We start from the raw sequence: 22,079 nt of genomic DNA, 5'->3' as shown, positions 1-22,079 counted from the left end.
CCTCTGATGGGGGCGTGGCCTGTCGATCGGCCGAGGCGCTGTCAAGCGTTTTGCACGCCGGTTTCTGGGCAGCGGAGGGGCCGCTTGAGTTGAGAGAGGCTTGGGTGAGTGAATATTCAATTGAAAGGCACAAGAATCACACAAGAGCAATTTTAAAAAGAACGGTGCGCTCTCCCGGCTTTCCGCCTCAGGAGCAGCGTTTGTCAGGTGGAGAGGCTGGTGAGCAGCGTCTCTTTTAAGCTGTGGGCGGTGGGCGTGGCCTCTGATGGGGGCGTGGCCTGTCGATCGGCCGAGGCGCTGTCAAGCGTTTTGCACGCCGGTTTCTGGGCAGCGGAGGGGCCGCTTGAGTTGAGAGAGGCTTGGGTGAGTGAATATTCAATTAAAAGGCACAAGAATCACACAAGAGCAATTTTAATAAGAACGGTGCGCTCTCCCGGCTTTCCGCCTCAGGAGCAGCGTTTGTCAGGTGGAGAGGCTGGTGAGCAGCGTCTCTTTTAAGCTGTGGGCGGTGGGCGTGGCCTCTGATGGGGGCGTGGCCTGTCGATCGGCCGAGGCGCTGTCAAGCGTTTTGCACGCCGGTTTCTGGGCAGCGGAGGGGCCGCTTGAGTTGAGAGAGGCTTGGGTGAGTGAATATTCAATTAAAAGGCACAAGAATCACACAAGAGCAATTTTAAAAAGAACGGTGCGCTCTCCCGGCTTTCCGCCTCAGGAGCAGCGTTTGTCAGGTGGAGAGGCTGGTGAGCAGCGTCTCTTTTAACACCTTGGCTGCTAGGCGTTTCCCCCCCCCCTGTGCTGAAAATTGCCAATTTGCTGGTGTCATGACGAGCTCAGCTCGTCATCAGCACAGCTCAACTGTGCATCATGACGAGCTGAGCTCGTCATGAGCATCGAAAGGGTTAAGCTGTGGGCGGTGGGCGTGGCCTCTGATGGGGGTGTGGCCTGTCGATTGGCCGAGGCGCTGTTAAGCATTTTGCACGCCGGTTTCTGGGCAGCGGAGGGGCCGCTTGAGTTGAGAGAGGCTTGGGTGAGTGAATATTCAATTAAAAGGCACAAGAATCACACAAGAGCAATTTTAATAAGAACGGTGCGCTCTCCCGGCTTTCCGCCTCAGGAGCAGCGTTTGTCAGGTGGAGAGGCTGGTGAGCAGCGTCTCTTTTAAGCTGTGGGCGGTGGGCGTGGCCTCTGATGGGGGCGTGGCCTGTCGATCGGCCGAGGCGCTGTCAAGCGTTTTGCACGCCGGTTTCTGGGCAGCGGAGGGGCCGCTTGAGTTGAGAGAGGCTTGGGTGAGTGAATATTCAATTAAAAGGCACAAGAATCACACAAGAGCAATTTTAAAAAGAACGGTGCGCTCTCCCGGCTTTCCGCCTCAGGAGCAGCGTTTGTCAGGTGGAGAGGCTGGTGAGCAGCGTCTCTTTTAAGCTGTGGGCGGTGGGCGTGGCCTCTGATGGGGGCGTGGCCTGTCGATCGGCCGAGGCGCTGTCAAGCGTTTTGCACGCCGGTTTCTGGGCAGCGGAGGGGCCACTTGAGTTGAGAGAGGCTTGGGTGAGTGAATATTCAATTAAAAGGCACAAGAATCACACAAGAGCAATTTTAATAAGAACGGTGCGCTCTCCCGGCTTTCCGCCTCAGGAGCAGCGTTTGTCAGGAGATATTCAGCCCGGAGGAAGTAGACCAGCGCGTCCACTTCCTCCGGGCTGAATATCTCCCGTCGCGTCACCTGCTCCCCCCTCAATCTCCCGCATGCTGTCCTGGCACTGGGTCCAGCACTACTCCCCGCCGCCGCTGCGGCCCTCAAGTGCCTGGGCAGCTTCACGGCGCCTGGCTTGACCATGGTCTGGGCAGGTAAGGTAGGAAGAAGTAGAAAATTAAGAAAGAATAGGATAGGGAAGAAGAAAAGAAAAGAGTTTAAAAAAGTAGTTTAAAAGTAAAGAAAAATAGCAGAAAAGACAAAAATATACAGCTAGGAAAAGAGAGGGATAGATAAGAAGCAAAATCGTAAAAAAAAAACTGAAAACAAGCAAAGGATGGCAAAGATACCAAGAGGATTAAACACCATGCCCAGACACAGGAAATGAATGAAAAACAAGATGGCCGGCGCCCGTTCACGAGCGCGAAAGTAAGTTCGCACGAGATTTTCCTCGCGATCTCGTGCGAACCTCTAGATTTCCCGCGCGATCTCGTGCGAACCTCTACTCGCAATGCGCTTACTGCGCGAGATTATACATAGCGGGCGGAAACGGAAATACGTCACGCAAACAAAATGGCCGCGCCCGTACTCGACCTTGGGGTAAATTTGCGTGTTGCGCTGCAAGCGGCTCGCGAATACTGCAAAAAAACTCGCGAAACAACAAGCCGCAAAAAAATAAAATGCTCATTCGCACGAATTGGCGGCTTCCGCGGTCGGTTTCGCACGACGCCGCGCCCCGCGAATAGCGCGAAAAAAACGAAAAACGATTTCAGCAAAAGCAATGAGCAGGTGCAAAAGGTCAACCTCATGATTTGTAACGATTCTCTGTAGTGCTTCCTGAGGGGGCCCTCCAGAATTCGGTTGCCTGCTTGCAACTATTGTGTGACCCTGCTCTGACCTTAACTGTATGCCACAAAGGTCCTGATTTACAGCTAAAGGAGCAGACAAGCAGGTGCCAGGCTGGAACTTGAAATTCTTTCAGTGACACAATAATTAGCCCCTAATTCATTATTGTCAGTTGGGGCAGGGCAGGTGTTGTTAATAAACTAACCCCAAATGAATTCATGTCAGTTCAAGCAGGGCAGGTGGGCTTGCTTTCCCCCCCCCCATCTTCTACAGTGATGATGAACCAGAGGGTGGCATTGATGTAACAGAGGGTGGCATGGGTCAAAGAGAGGGTGCCAGTGGTGAAACAGAGGGTGCTGGGAGGCTGTGATGATGAACCAGACGTAGAAACAACATAGTCGCGACCGTTGCGAGCCGACAAGTAAGTTCGCAATTGCGAACTAGTACCAAATCCTCGCGAACTGGTAGAAACACTTGCGAACACACAAAAAAAAAAAATCCGCAAATTCGCGAGAATTCGCGGATTTTGCGGATTGCCAATTCGCAAATCCGCAAAATTCGTGAACGCGAGATTCGCAAAATTCGCCCATGCTTAGGCGGTGAGATGTTCTTCTGAGACCTTGTTCCAGTTGCTGCTCGGGTGGCATTGGGTGCGGTGGTGTACGGTGGGTTTGGTGCAGGTGAAATTAATGCAGTGGTGGTTGGTCCAGAGGAGTTACGAGGTGTGGCTGTAGGTGTTTTTGCTGGTTGAGAAGACGGGGTCAAGCATGTGTCCAGCTGCATGAGTCAGAGAGGTGACTAGCTGCTTTAGTCCGATGTTGGTGAGGTTCTCCAGGAGAGATGCAGTGCTCTGGTTGTTGGGGTTGTCCAGGTGGAAGTTGAGGTCACCGAGTAGGATGCAATCAGTGGATGCAAGAGCCTGGGGTGTAATGAAGTCGATGATGGTGTTGGTGAAGGGCGGGAAGGGGTTGGTCTGGACCTGGAAGTGGAGATGTTCCATGATTGCTGTGGTGGTGTCGTCAAAGAGGGTGGTCATGCTTAGGGAGTTATTGTGGAGGATGGCGATTTCCTCCTCCAAAATTTGTCACCTGGTGTGCAGCGGATCAAGTTAAACCCTTACATATGAAACTATCTTATGTTGCTCTTTCATTTATTTCTGGTCCTGAAAGGCTTTGCTGTGTATACAGTTGCGGGTTGCTTATTGGCCATTTTGGCCTTTCTTCATTTGCCTGATGAGCTTGCATTATTCAACACTCCCACTGTTGTGCATTTCTTGAAAGAGCTTTCTCAAGTAATTCCCCCAAACCCCTTTGGAAAGCGCGAGAATTAGTGAGCATGCCATGAGGGCCTGGCCACTTGTATCCCCGCCACACCCACTAGGTATGCCGGGGTAGCCCGATTGGCGACTGCCTGAGTAGGAAGTCCTTCCGGGTCACCAAGTGACGTGGTTCCGGCTGGGACCGGCGCTGGGAGGGGAAAGAGCTGGTGGCCTATTTAGGCTGGGTGGCCACAGACCCCGTTCTCTTTCCCCCCCAGCGGCCCTAGGATGTTATCGGACAGCGAAACGGCTCCCTCGTCACAGAGGGGCAGTTTTTTCTTTTTTCCCCGCTGCAGATAGAGCTGAGGGGCGCGGAAGGCGAGACGACGAGGCTGGGCTGGAGCGCATCGTACAGACAGCGGGGTTCTGGATTACAATCGGGGGGCTCGAAAGCTGGAGGGCAGCGTTCGGGTGCAAGCGCTGTCTTGATGGGTACTCGCGGTACCAGTAGGTAAGGTGTAGGGGCTTGGGGGCTAGGGGCAGCCGCAGGAGGAGCGGTGGTCAGTGGGAATTCCGGGGCTTAAGTATAGACCCAATTGTTGTTTGCACGCCATCAACCCTGCAGCTGCCTTGAGTTTCTCAATTTCGACGCGCGTTGTATGAGCGCAGGCGGCGGGTCGGCACCTCCGTCCTGGGCTCACGATCAACTGCGGGGAATATGGGGGCAATCTTAGTATCGAAGTGAAGGTGTGTGCATGGGGATTACAGGGCATACGGCGGGTGCATCAACCTGTGATTCTATGCGAAATCACTTAATCTCAAGGGGAGATAAGTTGTTGTGATTGTCCCGGTTAATCTACCGGTTAACTGCGGAACGCTAAAAGGAAGGTGGAGAACAGGTGGCACGCTAGATTGCTTGGTGTGTGGAGCACCTGACCAGGAGTGTATTTTAAAAGCGGCAATCAGGGCGGCAAAGCGCTGGTTAGGTAGATTAAGGAGGTTACGCAAAGGAAAGCAGAATGCCTGCTAAGGGGCGCAACCAGAAAAGGAAGGACAGTGATACCAATCTGTCCCAGTTGCTAATGCTGGTTTTGGCCAATCCAAGCCGGAATGAGTGGAGTGATGAAGAGGAGGTGGAGCCGGTCCCAGAGCCGGTTCAGGACAAGGAAGGGGGGATCGCCCCCGTAGATCCAATGTCCCTCCCAAAGCTGCATTCCCCCCCTCAAGAAAAGGCCTAGGACCTACCTGAGTAAGGAGAGGAGTAAGAATGGGAAGGAGGCCAGAAAGAATAAGATTGGACAGAGGGAGGGGGACCTCGAGGAGCAGCTCCCAGCGCAGGAGGCACCTAATGAAACACCCCGGCCAGAACAAATAGGGGGCCATGATATGGTATTATCCAAACAAGGGAAATTGGCTTCACATGTTCCTCTCGATATAAGGGAAAAGATTTGGAAAGGAGAATTCATAGATATATTCTCCTTAATCAGGCCAAAAAGGAGGGAAGAAAGAAAAAGAGAGGAAGAGGGTTCTTTCAAAGATAGGAAGCCAAGAGTGGCAGAGTCAATCACTAATTGGCTGTTTGGTTTCAATATTTTTACAACCTTAATGTTGGAAAGGAAACCTGAGCTGGCGATACCATTGATATTTCATGACAACAAAATCCTGAAGGCGCACACAATTTATGGTGGTATGGATTGGCTCTATTATGACAGGGATTTCAGATGGGCTAAGGGCGAGGACCCAGACATTGGGTGGGATCAGGCAGAGGTGAATGTTTGGTTAGAAAGGGTAAACAAAAAGGCACCCATGTAGCAGCCCTTTTGGACTTCACAAGGAGGGGCCGGCGAGAAAAAAGGGACCTGCTGAACATTCAACCGGAAAATATGTACTTGGCCGGCCGGGGCATGTAGGTTTAAATTTGCCTGCGCATTCTGCGGTCTCCCATCCCACTCCGAGTTTAAATGCATTAAAAAATCAAAAGGTAGAGGTAGGGAGCACAAGCCCTCCCCGCAATAGGTTACCCACTCCAGTTAAAGTTGGGAAGCTGATTTTTTGGCTGAATCAGTACCCTAATAGGAATGCAGACAAGACATTGTACCAGGGGTTTTCTACAGGTTTTTGCTATCCCGCGCACTGGGTGCCTCCTGTTAGTCATTGCAATAATCTATTGTATGTGTGCACACATCCCATTGTAGTGTCACAAAAGGTTGGTAAGGAAAGTGCGTTGGGGCGGATAGCAGGCCCATCCCCCCCCCATCCGATTGCCAGATTATGTTTGTTCACCGTTGGGGGTGGTTCCTAAGAAGGAGCCAGGCCAGTACAGGATGATACATAACTTATCTGCGCCGAGGGGGGAGTCAGTGAATGATGCCATAGATCCATTCTTGTGCTCCGTGACATATTCTTCCTTTGGCATGGCATTGCAGAGGCTGTGTGACTTAGGTCCCAATGCCTTCATGGCAAAAACAGACATTGAGTCAGCCTTCCGGCTCATGCCTGTCCACCCCGATAATTATCACTTGTTCGGTTTCCAGCTGAATCACCAGTTTGACTATGACAAATGTATGCCAATGGGATGTGCGGTGTCATGTAGATATTTTGAGATTTTTAGTTTCATGCTCCAGTGGCTGTTTACTTTCAGAACAGGGCACAGGGACATTGTGCATTACTTGGACGACTTCATGGGCATGGCCCCTCAGAGTCCTGGGAGTGTGGACAGGCGTTGGGGGAACTGGTTTCCATGTTTAATGAATATGGGGTGCCATCGGCGCCCGGGAAAACAGTAGGTCCAGCAACATGCATGTCTTTCCTGGGGACTGAAATAGAAACTGTGGTGGGGGAATGCAGGTTACCTGTGGACAAAGTACAGGAATTCTCCCAAGCAATTGATGCAGCATTGGCAGGAGCAAAAGTGACATTGCACCAACTCCAGGTTTTGGTGGGCCAGTTGAACTTTGCCTTATGGATCATTCCAATGGGGCGCCACTTCTCGAGGTCAATTGCAAGGGCAATGGTGGGGTTGACTCAAAAGCACCATCATATGAGACTACGGTCTAAAGTGAGAGAGGACCTGAGGGTGTGGCGCAGTTTTTTGAAGGATTTTAATGGTAAATAGCTGTGGCCGGCGCCGGCGATCTCCAGCGAGGCCTTGGGCTTACTCACGGACTCATTTGGTAGTGTGGGCTTTGGAGCAGTGTTGGGGCCACGCTGGTACAGGGAAGACTGGCCGGCAGCTTGGCACGAGAGCAGGTTGACCAGGAACATAGCCTTCTTAGAGTTATTCCCAATTGTGGTGGCGGTTACTGTGTGGACCGATTTCTTTAGGAATAAATCTGTGGTGTTTTGGTCCGACTACATGGCTGTGGTGGAAGTTATTAATAGGCAAGGGACTGCCTGTAAACACGTTCTGAGACTGGTGAAGCATTTAGTATTAGCATGCTTGAGGCTGAATCTGCTGTTCAGGGCTGCACATATTCCAGGCGTAGAGAATCAGGCTGCTGACGCTTTGTCTCGCTCCAAGTTGCAGGAATTCCGGAGGTACCATCCACAAGCAGAGGACCAGATGACAGTGTTCCCGACATCCCTGTGGAGGATTGGAGCCCTGCATTAGCAGGGTTGGTGGGTGCCTTGTTGAGCGAGCGCACCCCGAAAGCTTATCAGCGACATTTGAAGCCATACACGATGTTTGTGCAGCGCGCAGGAATAGTGGGCATCTTTTCATCAGAGGCCATCGGTGGTTTCTTACAGATGTTAAGGGGTCAGGGCAGGCCAGTTTCCTATGCTAGGGCACACGTGGCAGCAGAGGGCTTCTTTGCTAAATTGGCGGGCACGCAGGACCCGGGTATGCCTTTTTAGTCAGAAAAGGGCTTTCAGGTTGGGCCAGTTTGGAAGGGGTTAAAAAGGATGGCAGAAGGCCTCTGGACGTGAACACGCTGGGGGAAATACTGGACACCTTTCAGTCATTGTGCTGCTCAGAATATGAGAGCATCCTATTTAGGGCGGCCTTCTCCCTAGCTTTTTATGGGGCTTTTTGATTAGGAGAGTTGGTAGGGGCCTCCAAGACAGACCAGGTTGGCGGGTTGCAATGGCGCGACACAAGGGTAGTTCAGGGAGGGCTGGTGGTGGTGTTGCATAGATCTAAGACAGACCTGTTAGGCAAGGGTACCACAATTCGGCTCAACCCGGCCCCCGGCGCTAGAGTATGTCCGATAACCAGGATGAAAGTATACGTGGTGATCCGCCCACTAGGGAGAGAGCAAGCCCTCTTCATACATGAGCAAGGGGGTTGCCTGTCGAAATATCAATTCAGGGCAGTGTTCAAGAGTGCACTGACGAGTTTGGGGTTGGATCCCATGGGTTATTCATCTCACTATGCCACAGTGTGAGCTTAGTTTATTCTTAACCTTTCTAATATGTGCTCCTTTTGAGCCACTTCATAGTTGTACTCTGAGGCTCTTAGCCTTGCAAACTGTGCTTATTATAGCAATTTTCCTATGCGTTATGTCAGTGAGCTTCGGGTGCTGTCAGTTCTGCTGTTGAATACTGCCTTTTTTTAATTAACCTCTACTTAGGACTTATGCATTCTTTCTAACAAAATTGGTGTCTCCTTTCTCGATGTAGCAGTCCATAGAGCTCTCTGCAATCTTTTCTCTGCTGCATTCATCTAAAGAGGAGGAAAGTTTCCACTGGTTTGGCCCATGGGAAACCTTTAGTTTCCACATTGATAGAACTAAGGACTACAACGCAGGTGATCAGCTGTCTTTTGAGTCCACAGGTGGAAAGAAGGGATAGGTGGTTCAGAAAAAGACATATCTCAATGGATTATTCTGTGTATCAAACTAACTTAGGCAAGAGTACAACTCACACTCCTGAATCCCCTAGGGCCCGTTCAACCAGAGCAAAGGTTCCTACCACTGCTCTGGCTAGGAGTATTTCGCTTTATGACATCCTCCAGCAGCCACTTGGGTATCTGTTGAGTGTCAATACTTTCTCTAGTCATTACTACATCAATTCTTAAGTACCTAGGGAGGGCCATTTTGCCTGCTGAGTTCTGCAGCAGTTATTGGTGTCCACTTCTCAGACCCACCTCCTCGGAGGGCCTTTGCTTTGGTATTGACTCACAAGATAAGGAATCTGTGATTAGAAGTATTCATCTGAAAAATTAGTTATTAGTTTTTGGTAATGCCCTTTCTGGTGGATAATCTATCTAACTGCAGCTTCTTCACTGCCTGCACTCCACGTCGTTCTGTGGAGTGCACTTTCAGGAATTTACAATCCAAGCAAGCTTCTGCACATGTCACTGCCAGTGAAATTAAGTTGTCAGCTAACTCTGCATCCTTGAGTGAGGAATGGGTCTAATGATTGAACTGGCAACAGCAAGCAAGGGTGGCACTTTTTTGTAGCTCCATGTTGTGATGTCCACGAGTGGGGGTGTTTAGGACAGTGGCTGATGGTTTCACCAGTCCACACAGAGAAGCTATTGCAAGAGTTTGGGGATACAGTCTGGCTCCTGGGGAGATTCATAAGGGGAACAATCTGTGGTTATGTAAAATGACCACTAGAAAGCGCATTACCAAAGCTAAGTAACTTATTCTTTGGCACTTGGGGACTTTTGCATCTCATTGTGTTTCCAGTTAGTTCTTTCTCTTGAATCCTCATTCACTTCAGATGGTAAGCAAGTTAACAAGATATGTTCATTTGCTTAACTGGATAGTTTAATATGTGAAGCAGATGTCAAACTTGATGCTCACTGCAATGGGCTGCCTATGGCAACCTTTCAGTACAAGGGAAATGTCATCAACAAACTTTCTCATGGAGGAAATGAGTCTGGGTGTGGAATGGGTCATTGGAGGACTGAGAGCAGTGGTGACCGCCACAAACAGAGGGTGGTGGGGTGGACGGAGGGACCGCAGAAGGAGGAGCACATGGCGGGGGTGTTAGTAATAATATATATATTTTAAAAAAGAACTTACCTGAAGCAGCCGGCCGCCTCACGTCTCACCTTCTGTCCTCTTCCTGGTTCCAGCAGCCCCTGGGACAGACTCCCATCCAATCCCTGTGCTGCTCTCATGCTAAGGGAGCAGCACGCAGATTGGCTTTAGCGGGCTGAAAAGACGCTCCACTCAGGCCAGGGAATCTGTGGGGTTTCTCAAGGTTGGATATTCAATGCAGCCGGGCTGGGGAAACCTAAGACTGAGACGGCCGGCCAAAGACATGCGCAGTTAGGGATTGCACATAACACTCCTGCTCCCATGCCCTGCCCCTCCCTGCACAAGCTGGCTCAGAGCAGGAAATGATCAATAAGACGATGCTAGAACACCGTTTTATTTTTCATTTACTGGCTCTGAGCCAGGCAGTAGGGCGACGCCCTTGAGGAGGAGCCGCCACTGGCACTGCCAAAGTTCAAACAAGAAGAGACTAATATGTGAGCTGGTTTTTTCAATGGAGAAATTGTTTGACATCTTTAGCTAGTGAAGATGAAAATTTGGAGGTTGATCTCCTTGATGTGAGGTGTGAGAGAAAATGTGACATCAAGTTATTTTACTGTTAATGTAATTAAAACAATCTTTCCACTGTGAGTTCAACAAGAAGCAATGAACCAAAAGCATTTTCCGGTTTGAGGGTGATGAGGGTACATTACTTCTTTAGAGAAGCTGTCTGGGCTCATGTTTTCGAGAAAAGAGTCAGGATGTCTTTGAAGGACAATGTTTGATATATATAATTGCATACCGTATGCGTACTAATGGGTGAGACTCTCATCCCGGGAGCTGAGCGCTCAAGGCGCCGGATGAACAGCAGTGGTGCTAAAATGAAGCTCTGATGCACACCACAGATCATGTGTGATTTATATGTTATTATAACAATTCGGTTTTCTCCTCCGCATTCTAGTACGTGTTTATGTTTAGCATTCCACAATCACCAGCACACAAAGACAAGAGGGAGTTTGGATAAGTTACTCCCATCTGACGTAACCGATTTGAGATCACTCATTGTAATAATTAATGTCATTAACAGACCTATCGAACCTAATGAAGGAAACAAACAGGACGCGCAGTGCCCGGCAGCAAACAATCCATTGTGCTCCCACAATAGCCAGATGATGGGCTGATAATTACACGTTGTGTTAAGAGGACGGAAAATGTTAACCTGTGAACAATTAAAAGCGAGTAAAAAATCAAGTCGGACAAGCATTGGCCCCTGTCATGTGGCTCCCCGCCGACTCTTTCTTTAGATTAGGTGTCAGGCCCTCTTCATCTGACGCCGGCGGGCCCGTGGAGGCCTGTCATCTTCCTGGTATGAGTGGAAAAAGGCCTGAGGTCAAATGAAAAGGAATCCACGGGTCACGCCCAGCCCGCCGGCACGCGCATTCACGAGAGAGGGCGCGTCACGGAAGCCGGTAAGGCTGGGAGCAGGGCACAAGTCCTCAAAAAAGAAGTGGGTGGACGCTGTCACCGGTAGTGATGTCACGACAGGAATCTCATGGATATTCATATGCCTTTAGATGAAAGGTGGTCTGCACCCTGCCTCGCAGGGGCTGACGCTGCCTGCGTTTAATCCCCCCGCACCCCCCTGCAGTAAATACAGGTAGACAGACGTTCTGAATGAGCTCGGACCTCCATCCAGAAAGGCCAAAGAGTTAAGTCCAGCTTTTGGGCAGGGGGGACGGCGTCCACCCGGTAAAAAATGTGGGGGACGCTGTCCACCTGCGTGGTACCTCGACTCGAGCCCTGGCTGGGAGGTATCACAGCTGCCATTCACTCCCCCTTCCGGTGCAGCAGGAGGCGCGCGTCCACCGCTAGCAGGATGGGCTGGGAGGCAGCCCTGCGGTTACACACTCGGCAGGGCCGTTCTGTGAAGGGTACCCCCAATACTTTAACGGCTCGGGAACGGGGGTTAACCAAACAATATGTGCTTTAGCCGATTCATTACAATGAAGTAATCCATTTAATCACTACTAGCCCACTATTATTTCAGAAAAATATGTTTTTTCTTAATTGATTATTAGATATTCACACAAAATCCATAGGCATATATTGATCATACAGCATTGCTACATATATGCAGCATGATTGCTTCCTATATGTCCAATGTACATTGAACGTGCAATGTCCCATAGTAACAATTTTGTCAGTCTCTAGACAGAAGAATTAAAAGAAAACCAAAAACCCCAAACATTCATCCATTCATACCGAACACTCAATAACACATACTCCACACACTATTCACGAAACCCTTGAGCTTCTCACAGAACCACAGAGAGGAAACTCGTTTTCCTTCTTCCATCAATGTTTCTTGGCCCAGTGAGTGAGCACATGGTCACACTTGGGCAGTGGCATAGAGTATTGGTGTAGAGTGTAGTGGCAAAGAGTAGAGTGGCACAGTGTTGATTGAGGTGGTATAGATTGGGATAGAGTTGTGTGGGGTGCAGTGGCATGGACTGCAGTGGCTTAGAGTGGAGTGGTGCAGGGTAGTGTGGAGGGTGTCGGTTAGAGTGCAGTGGTATAGAGTATTGTCGTAGAGTGTATTGAACGAGAGTGCAGTGTTGCTGAGTGGGGTGGTGTAGAGTGAAGTAGAGTGGCCTAGAATGAATTGGCGTAAAGTAAAGTAGTGCAGATTAGATTGACGTACAGTGCATTGGTTTTGAGTAAAGTAGTGTAGAGCGCATTTGGCGTAGACTGCAGTGGTTTAGAGTACAGTAATATACCGTAGACCTCAATGACGTATAACTGGCGAGTGCAGTGGTGTAGAGTAGATTGTTTCAGAGTAGAGTAGAGTGGTGATGGGTAGAGCTTCGTGGCTTAGAGTAGAGTAGTGTACAGTAGAGTGGTACAGCATTGGTTGCATTGGCGTAGCCTAGAGTGGCACAGAGCGGACTAGAGTGGCATATAGTGCAGTGGACTACAGTGTGGTGGCACAGAGTAGATTGTTTCAGAGTAGAGTAGTGCAGGGTAGAGCACCATGGTTTAGAGTAGAGTGTTGTACAGTAGAGTGGTACAGCATTGGTTGCAGTGGCGTACAGTAGAGTGGCACAGAGTGGACTAGAGTGGCATATGGTGCAGTGGCATACAGTGTAGTGGCATAGAGTAGATTGTTTCAGAGTAAACTGAAGTGGTATGGAGTGGAGTAGTACAAGGTAGAGTGGAGTGGTATAAAGTAGTGGCATAGAGTGCAGTGTTGCAGGGTAGAGTGGTGTGGAGTGGTACAAAGTAGAGTAGCCCAGACTGAATTGGTGTAGAGTGCAGTGTCATAGAGTGCAGTGGTGCACAGGAGATTAGTGTGGCATGGAGTGTATTGGCGTAGAGTAGTGCAGAGTACAGTGTAGTGGCATAGAGTAAAGTGGTGCATAGTAGAATCTCATAGAATGGCATAGAGTTCAGTGCTACACAGTAAAGTGGCATAGAGTGCATTGGTGTAGAGTGCAGTGGTGTAGAGTGGTGCAGAGTAAAGTGACAGAGTGAAATGGTGTATAGTGGCGTACTGTGCAGTTTATGCAGAGTTGATTGGTATAGAGTGCAGTGTTGTTGAGTTTTGAGTAAAGTGATGTACAGAGCGTCGGTTTACAGTGCAGTGGTGTAGAGTAGAGCATCATAAAATTGAGTAGCGTTCAATCTTAATAAGGCTGTCCCCTGCGCAATTCAGCAAGATTGTACCATTCAAGCTCCTGTCACAGGTTCGGCAAAACTTAGACATGTCTCTATACTTAGCAGCTGAGAGGGTTAATATTTCTCACTCCTTCTCTAAAATAAGTGAGTACACTGCAATATGAGTATACAAAATAAACCATTCAAAATCAGAGACGCTACTTTTTAATTGCTCAGCAGAAATTCTACCACCTGCTTTGCCGGGACATTATTCAACAACCACTGCTATAAGATACTTGGGGATATTCGTGACCACGAGACTAGAAGATTTATTAGCACGAAATTTCATCTCAACATTATATAAAATGTGTAATCTTCTAAAACAATGGCAAAATCTTTTTATATCAATTATGGGGCACTTATTAGAAATGAGCATGCTCCCATTGTTTTTATTTATATTTTCTAATGTAATGATTAAGGTTCCCCAGACTTTCTTCAATGCAATTGATTCGGAAGTTAGGCATTCTATATGACAAGGGAAAAAGCCGAGACTGAGAATCCAAGCTTTGCAGCTGGATGTAGAAGGAGATCTTGCTCGCCCCAATTTCAGAGCATACTATATCAGGGGTCACTTCTTACTTGGCTAAATTATTATAGCTTTAAGGGGGTCTGCAGTAAGCATGGGCGGAAAATCCGTTCCGCTCGCGGATTTTGCGGATTTTCGGTAAATTCGCAATCCGCGAGATTTGCGAATTTCCCGCAAAATCCGCGAGCGGAACGGATTGGGTTAAAAGTTCAAGCTGACTACTGTAACTCTTTTAGAATGGCGCCGGCAAGCTGCCAGAGCCATTCTAAAATAGTTACAAAAGTCAGCTTCAACAGGAAGCTCTAATAGATAAAGTAAAGCAGGTGCTCAAGTTGAAGCTCAAATTCAGTTACACAATCATTAACCACCCCAAACTTGGGGTGATTATTGATTGTGTAACTTAATTTGACCTTCATCTCGAGCACCTTCTTTACTTCATCTATCAGTGCTTCCTGTTGAAGCTCTTTGTAGCTATTTTAGAATGGCGCTGGCAGCTTGCCGGCGCCATTCTAAGTGGGGCTGAGGGCAGAAGGGCACAAAAGTGGGACAGAGGGCAGAAGGGGACAAAAAATGAGTGGGACAGAGGGCAGAAGGGCACAGAAACGAATGGTACAGAGGGCAGAAGGGCATAAAAAACGAGAGGGTGGCAGTGATTAACCAGACAAAAAAAAAAACCAGCGAACACGCAAAGCGCCCCACGAACACCCGCGAACACGCAAAGGGCCTTGCGAACACCCGTGAACACGCAAAAATAAAAAATCTGCAAATTTGCACGAATTTGTGAATTTTGCGGATTGCGAATTCGCAAATTCGCGGATCGCAAATTCGAAAATTCGCCCATGCTTAGTCTGCAGGCAGCATTTTTTTTATATAATGCTAAAGAATCAGAAATCAACCTCCCCCCATTTTTACGAATCCCTAGGTTACCTAAGAAATCAAGATATAAGATTCGTCTGACCATAATGGCCCGATTTAAAAGAATCTGGGAATTATATGCCATCCTTTGGCTTTATACACAGTTAAGAGTTTCAGAATGTGTTTCCCTGGGGTTACAGTGGCCCCGGCAAATATGCCTCCAGTGGTCCACTTTAGGGTTTCATGAAATGCAGGATTTCTTTGGAAATGGGAACATTTTGGCAGGAAATAGTAGATCAAAACACTAACATGAATACACACCTTTTTTTTATTATGTCCAGACTAAACAGTTTTGCCTAAGTATAACAGGTATAGAGGAAATTAATGGATGCATCTTGGGAAAGCATATTTGGTACAAAGAATTAAAGGGCTGGGGAACTGGTATAGACTATTTAAACCCACAGATAATAAGCGAGAGGTCCCAGATCATCTAGAGGGAATTCAAGCGTCCACGGGCTGCCACTTTAACATCCTACAGTGGCAGGGATATAACAAACCCATTATAGGTGATGATTTCCCATTCTCATACTCGTCAATGTGTATGCCCCTCTGCTTGCAAACCTTATCTGATTGGACGTTTTCAGATTATTTTACAATGCAAGCAATATGCAAATCATTATCCAGGTAAAACCTGTGACCGATCACTTGGGACAGAGCTAATCCAGTTTAAGAGGTTCTTGAAATAGCTATCCCAGCTAGCCTCTCGGAGAGGATGGACTGGTTGACACATGCCAGTGAACTGGAATCGTTGCAACACCTGAGTCTAGGATCAAGCGCAGGCCATCCAGGGCTGCACCCAGTTCCAGCTCCTTCCTATTAGCAATCCTGAAGCCAGCCTGAAGTTAGTCCAGAATGGATTGGATCCCAAATGGTGGCACTTCCAGTGGGACATGTATTTTTAGCTACTTTGGCCGTGGCTGGATGGGATGAGTATTTCTCATGGATTTTTTTTAACAGAGTTTTATATAGCGCAAACTTGACCCGGTATCGGTATCGGAGCGCTTTACATAGCACCAGTTGCGTTACATGAGGACACAATCATTTTTGTTAGGCACGGGGAGTTTAAGTGATTTGCCCAGAATCACAGGATATTCAGCGTCATTGCCTAGACTCGCACGGCGGTTCTCCAGATTCATGGTCGACCGACATTTTTTCCAGGGCCTAGTTTTAAAGGCAAACCTCAAATGGAGGGTTATTAACTGTGACGGTGTTAAGAAGATGCAAATAGAAATAGGGAACGGGGTGATACCTATGGTATTGTTTAAGATGAAAATCAAACATTTCAGATTAAAAGCCAAAGGGCCTCATCTACAAGAAAATGATGTAGCGCGGCACCGCAAGCCATTTACCTCCTTCGTGCTGCATCATTTTCAAAGCATAGGGATGTGTCACATTAACACCAATACGACGCATCCCTGTGCTTTCCTCTGTGCTGGCGTACAATTGGCTGCCATGCGCCAGCGCAGGCACCCATGTGTCATTTTGCAAGTGTGGCTGCATGGCAGAGATTAATGCTTTTGTGCAGGAAGGAGAGATGATTGTGGTTGTGCAGGAGGGACACTTTCCTGCACAAAAACAAGTAATGGCATTTTCCTCTTTCTAGGAGAGAGGATAAAACGAGGAGAAATAAAAGTATTTCTCCTTGCTGCGCAGTACCTATGCCTCCCCTGGGGAGGCCTAGGATTCTGACGCATTTCCAGTTTTAAAAAATGTTGTACATCTGCGAATGCGTCAAGTGTCATGGATGTTGAGTGGGAACACCCACAGCAACACCCATGGAACACCCCTTTTACGCAGAGTTATGGGTGAAAGAGGCCCATATTTACAAGGCCATGAAAAGTCGAGCAGGATAACTTTACGTGGCCTTATAAATATGGGCAGGCATACTGTGCCACCGATGAATCCAAAAAAGTGACGCAACGGCGAAGCAATGGCCTTGTAAATAAGCCCAAAGGCTTGCGGCTAACAATGCATGTGCCCAAACCATATAGGGAAAGTATTTGCCTCACAGAAGTCATGATTCACATGATAAGTGCAGTTGTCCAGTGCACAAATGCAATTTAGGCTGTAGCTCTACCAGAGCCCAAGTCTGAGGCCCATGTAACTTACAAGCAGTCACCTGTCCTTTCCATCTATTTACACGCTGAGATGAGGTCATCACAAGCCTGTTCTTGTCGAGTGAAAGGGCAAGTCAAGGAAGAATCTTATTTTTCGATTGGTCTAGTGCTCCCAAACGTCTCCTTCTGGCAGAGGAGAGAGAAGGGCTAGACCTTTCAGTGTGGGGAACAGGCATTACCCTAAAATACTAATTTTTGATGAAGAATATTGGCATATGTTGAAATTACATATGGCATAGCTCCAAATTTGGAGGTGTGTCATGTTATTGGCACTCATATTCTGTGCTGCCAACAGACTGGTGACTTTCCAGTAGTTTACTTCGTTAATGTCACATTGGGGTCTCAAAAATAACAGGAGGTTTTGGGCAGAGAAAGTGATGCGGGGGCTTTTGCCAGATCTAAAATAGTCAACCCCAGCCCTTCAGGCCAGCCTGTTGTGAGAAACCTCAGGATTTTTATTGATTAAGCTCTATCTGATGAAAGTGGCCTGTAGACCACACAGGGCTGAGATATGATAGGTCTTAACAGAGTCTGAATATTTTAGAGGAAGGCTCACCATGTGTATGAGAGATGCTCACTTGAGAGGGCACGCACATACCCTACATGTATATAGGCATGAGCGGGAAATCCGTTACGCCCGCGGATTTTGCAGATTTTTGGGAAATCCGCAATCCGCAAATTTTGTGGATTTCCTGCAAAATCCGCAAAAAAAATCCGCGGACGTAACGGGTTCAAAAGTTGAACCCCCACTCATGTAACTATTTTACAATGGCGCCAGCAAGCTGCCAGCGCCGTTGTAAAATAGTTACAAAGTTAGCTTGCACAGGAACCACTAGATAAAACGAAGCAGGTGCTGCTTTATTTTATCTAAGTGCTTCCTGTGCAAGCTAACTTTGTAACTATTTTACAATGGCGCTGGCAGCTTGCTGGCGCCATTGTAAAATAGTTACATCATACATGCCAACATTTCAGAAGAGCAAAGTGGGAGATTTAAAAAAAAAATCGTGAGAATGGGGCCTTGAATCGGGTTACTGGCATGTACGGGCTTCAATGCGCGCAATGGCAGGCAGAGAGAGGGTGATGCAAGTGCTGTGCACCCCCACCCGTGGGCTTTCCAGGGCGCACACACAGCCGGCATGTCTGTTACATGAGTAGGCTGGGCACATTGTGTTCGCACGGGTTTCTGCAAGTTCGCGAGGGTTTTGTACAATTTCGCAATTTGCGAAATTGTACAAAACCCTCGCGAACTTGCAGAAACCCGTGCGAACACAAAAAAATAAAATCCGCGAGAATTCGCGGATTTTGCGGATTTTCGCAATCCGCAAATTCGCAAATTCGTGGATTGCCAATCCACAAAATCCGCCCATGCCTACATGTATAACCTACAGGCTGATCTTGTGTCTTGATGTTTTGATAAAGGCGAGGCCTTTAATTTGTGCCCATGATCATCACATGGTTTCCAAATAAATCTCATCTGAGATCACATTGCATGCATGAAGCAGAGCTGAAATCAGGGTTCCATCACCTTCAGACAAGAGGTGTTGCCTTCTTACATTGGGGAGCTGCAAGTGCTGGCTCTTCTAGCACAATGGGCTCTATTTACGAGAAACTAATGCAGCACGGTGCCACAAGTAATTTTGCTGCGCCACGCTGCGTTAGTTTTGAGGCACAGGAATGCGACATATTTACAACAACATGTCACATCTCTGTGCTTTTCCCTGCGCTGGCGCACAAACTGCTGCCATGCGCCGGCGCAGGCACCCTTGCACTATGGTGCAAGGATGCCTGCATCGTGGGGAGATTGCTTCTGTGCAGGAAGAGGCACAAAACTTTGCCATCTGTCTGTCGATAATTTTGAAAGATGCCACATTTACGATCCTGAAGTTGACCTATACTTCGTCAATGTACGACATTGGAGATGGAACATTGACAATATTTTTTTGTATGGATGGGCAATGAATCCACCTTATGCCTTTTCCTTGATTGGCTCAATTCTTGCTCTCCAGATCTAAAGTTTACATCACACTCAAAAAATGAGCAAGTTGACTTTTTAGTTCTGACCATCATCCCTTTTGAGGGCAAATTAGCTACAAAACCTTTCACCAAGCCAACAGCTCGAAACACTCTATCACAATACACAAGTCACAATCGCAAAGGCTTGAAAGATGGCCTGCCGTTTGGCCAATTTTTGTGCATACGCAGAAATTGTAGATTTCGTGCTGATTACTTTTGGAACCATTACAAACTAATTGGGTAACCAAGAAAACGCCAAGCGGACCTTGGTGCAATATATTATGAACAATAATTGGTCCTAACGAGCCTCTGTGGGCAAACCACAGAGGGAATTTGCTTATGAAGTTAATTCACTAAGTCATAGAAAAGTTCATGAATGTTCATTTCAAACGCAAGAGTAAATACTCTTCAGTAGTACACCAGAAAAAGAAACAGAATAACTGAAATTGTATGGAAACAAATTCTCTTTATATTCTTTTCACTCATGAAATACCATATGCGATGAGACACATTAAAAGGTTGCGCGAAGAAAGAAATGCAAAGAAAGGTGCTCATGTGTGAGGTGAGTTGAAGAAGGGAAAACCAGACAGGAAAATATCTTTTTTAGACTATAGCATTATAATTTTACACACAGTATACCAGTTACCATGATTAGGAGAGTGTTCAAATGCCTGACTACAAAGCAATTATATTGTTTCATTCAACAGTCCGCTTACCAGGATGATTCTATTATTTTCTCAATGCTTCGTTTAATCTCAGGGTGGACTGGTGGTGTGTAATTCAGGCCATAAAGTGAGGAAGGCATTGACGTTTCGATCCGACTTTAAGCGTTGAGGGAAATTGTAAGCCTCCGCATGCGGGTCTTCATCATGACATAGGGAATGAAGGGGGCAACCTAAACCAAACGAAAAGCAATATTTAAACCTGTCTTTTTGGTGTGTTCAAAGGCATATTAATTAAAAGGAATCCACTGACTGTGGTATTTGCAAAACAGGTCAGTCCAAAATTCCTACTGTTTCAGCAAATCCGTAATGTGCATTCACTATTGTCCAGGGTCAAGGGATCTGTAATGTGAGAAAATGAGGATGAGAGGCTATAGGAGAACTTCCAAATTGGGATCTAATTGGTCAAGTGAAAAAATGACTCACGCTGTGCTCTGGCAGAGAGGGGTTCTTAAATGTATAATCCCTACAGATACCATTGGGGGTATCTTCACATAACGTCCTGCAGAAGTCAAGAGCTGGGGCCCCGTTTTCAGATGAATCATCAGATTTCCTAAAAGAAAAAATATTGGTGCCAGTTATTTTATGAAAATGAGCGGGAAGGGAGCACCCCAAAGAAAGCCTTTCATGCTAAGAGAAGCAGCGCAGCTTGCCTTGTAATACGGGGCGGCCTTGCTAGCAAGAAGTGGTAGGTGCTGGTCGTGTGTGGGCTCACACAGAGCGAGTGCGCCTGTTCGACCGTTAGTAAGTAATACCAGCGTGCACGTCTCACGTGCACGTTCGCCGGCTCGGTGGCTAGGGCACGTGACTTAACCAATGCCGGTGAAACAACACACCGACAATGGTCGACAGACTACCTGACATCTCAAAGCTGAATGAAGGTGAAAGAGAAAGCATCCTAATTAGTGGAGATATGGCTGACAGTGCTTGTTAAATGAAAATGTGGAAAAGGAACGAATCGTTCTGCCAGAGGTGCGCCTGGTGGGTGTGGGGAAACCGACGGGGCCTAGTCGGTGGACAATCTACTTTATGGTGTGTACCAGCTGACCCGTATTTATGGGTACAAGCAGGCTCACGGATATCATATAGTTGTCTAGGTGATATTTATAATAGGCAGAAACGTCATTAGGTGTATATATAAAACTGAGTCTGCTGCTTAACAAACATTTGGATGAAGGCCAGTTATGAGGGTAAGGGTGCTGATTGGGACAGCCTAAGCCGTGTGGTGTCATCACTTACATTATATAAAACATATCTTGGAACAGAACAAATATATTTGAACAAGATGTTGGGTCGCACACTGTGTCGTTGCAGTCCATGGGTGGCCATGGTACCACACAGATGTTCGATTTGCATTTGTGTAAAGTAGATGATATTGATGACAGATATCATGTTCACCATGAATAAATCTACACCAATATTCATTGTATACAAAGAGGCTAAGAGGTTGTGCGCTAGCATATCCCAAAACATCTATCATTGTTAACACATATGACGATAGACATCAATGGATCCGCAGTATTATACTCTATGCACAACATTCATCTGATAGGTGGGTCAGAGTGTAACAGATATATATATATATTTGTATATACACACACATAAATATACACAGATATACAAAGGTGATATCTTATGCGTGGGTCAGAATATAACAGACAAACATGAATAAATACATATATATACATTAATATACAGAGGTGACCAGATGCAGGGCCTTGTGTGCATATTTACATCATTTGTGTTAATAGACATTAGCCATTGTTGAGGGTTGCGACTTGCCGGGCAATTTTCTCGAATGGATCCACATACATTCCCTTAGGCTCAGGGTGTTTGCCACACATCCACCCATAGGATTGGGACTGACTTTCTCCACAACCCACCATTGGAGACTCTCAGCCAGGTGGTTAAATGTGGAAAAATGTTCCTCCAATGGTGCTCCCTGGATCTTACATCGTATTCTGCTACAGTGTTGTAGTATGAGTGTTTTTATCTTCTGCGTGGTCTGTCCTACGTACATAAAGTTACAGGGACAAGTTATTGCATAAACAACTCTAGTGGTATTACAATTGGTATGATCCCTGAGAGTGTGTGTGTAGTTGTTGTGACTGAAGCTTTTGATCTCCCTTGACATGGAACATGCTTTGCATATCCCACATTTAAAATGGCCCTTGATTGGTGGTATATGCCAAAGGGTGGATTGATTTCTCGTAATGGGTGTGGGTAGCAGAGATTTGATCACATGATCTCTAATGCTCTTGCCTTTTCTGAAAGCATGCATGGGTGGATTCGGAATGCCTACATCATCAGCAAACAGATTCCAGTGACGGTTGATGATTCTCCTGACCTTGTTG

The sequence above is a fragment of the Lissotriton vulgaris genome, chromosome 5, assembly GCF_964263255.1.
Source record: "Lissotriton vulgaris chromosome 5, aLisVul1.2, whole genome shotgun sequence".
Classification (NCBI taxonomy): Eukaryota; Metazoa; Chordata; class Amphibia; order Caudata; family Salamandridae; genus Lissotriton; species Lissotriton vulgaris.
The sequence above is the reverse complement of the archived record's forward strand: the minus strand, read 5'-3'. Positions refer to the sequence as shown.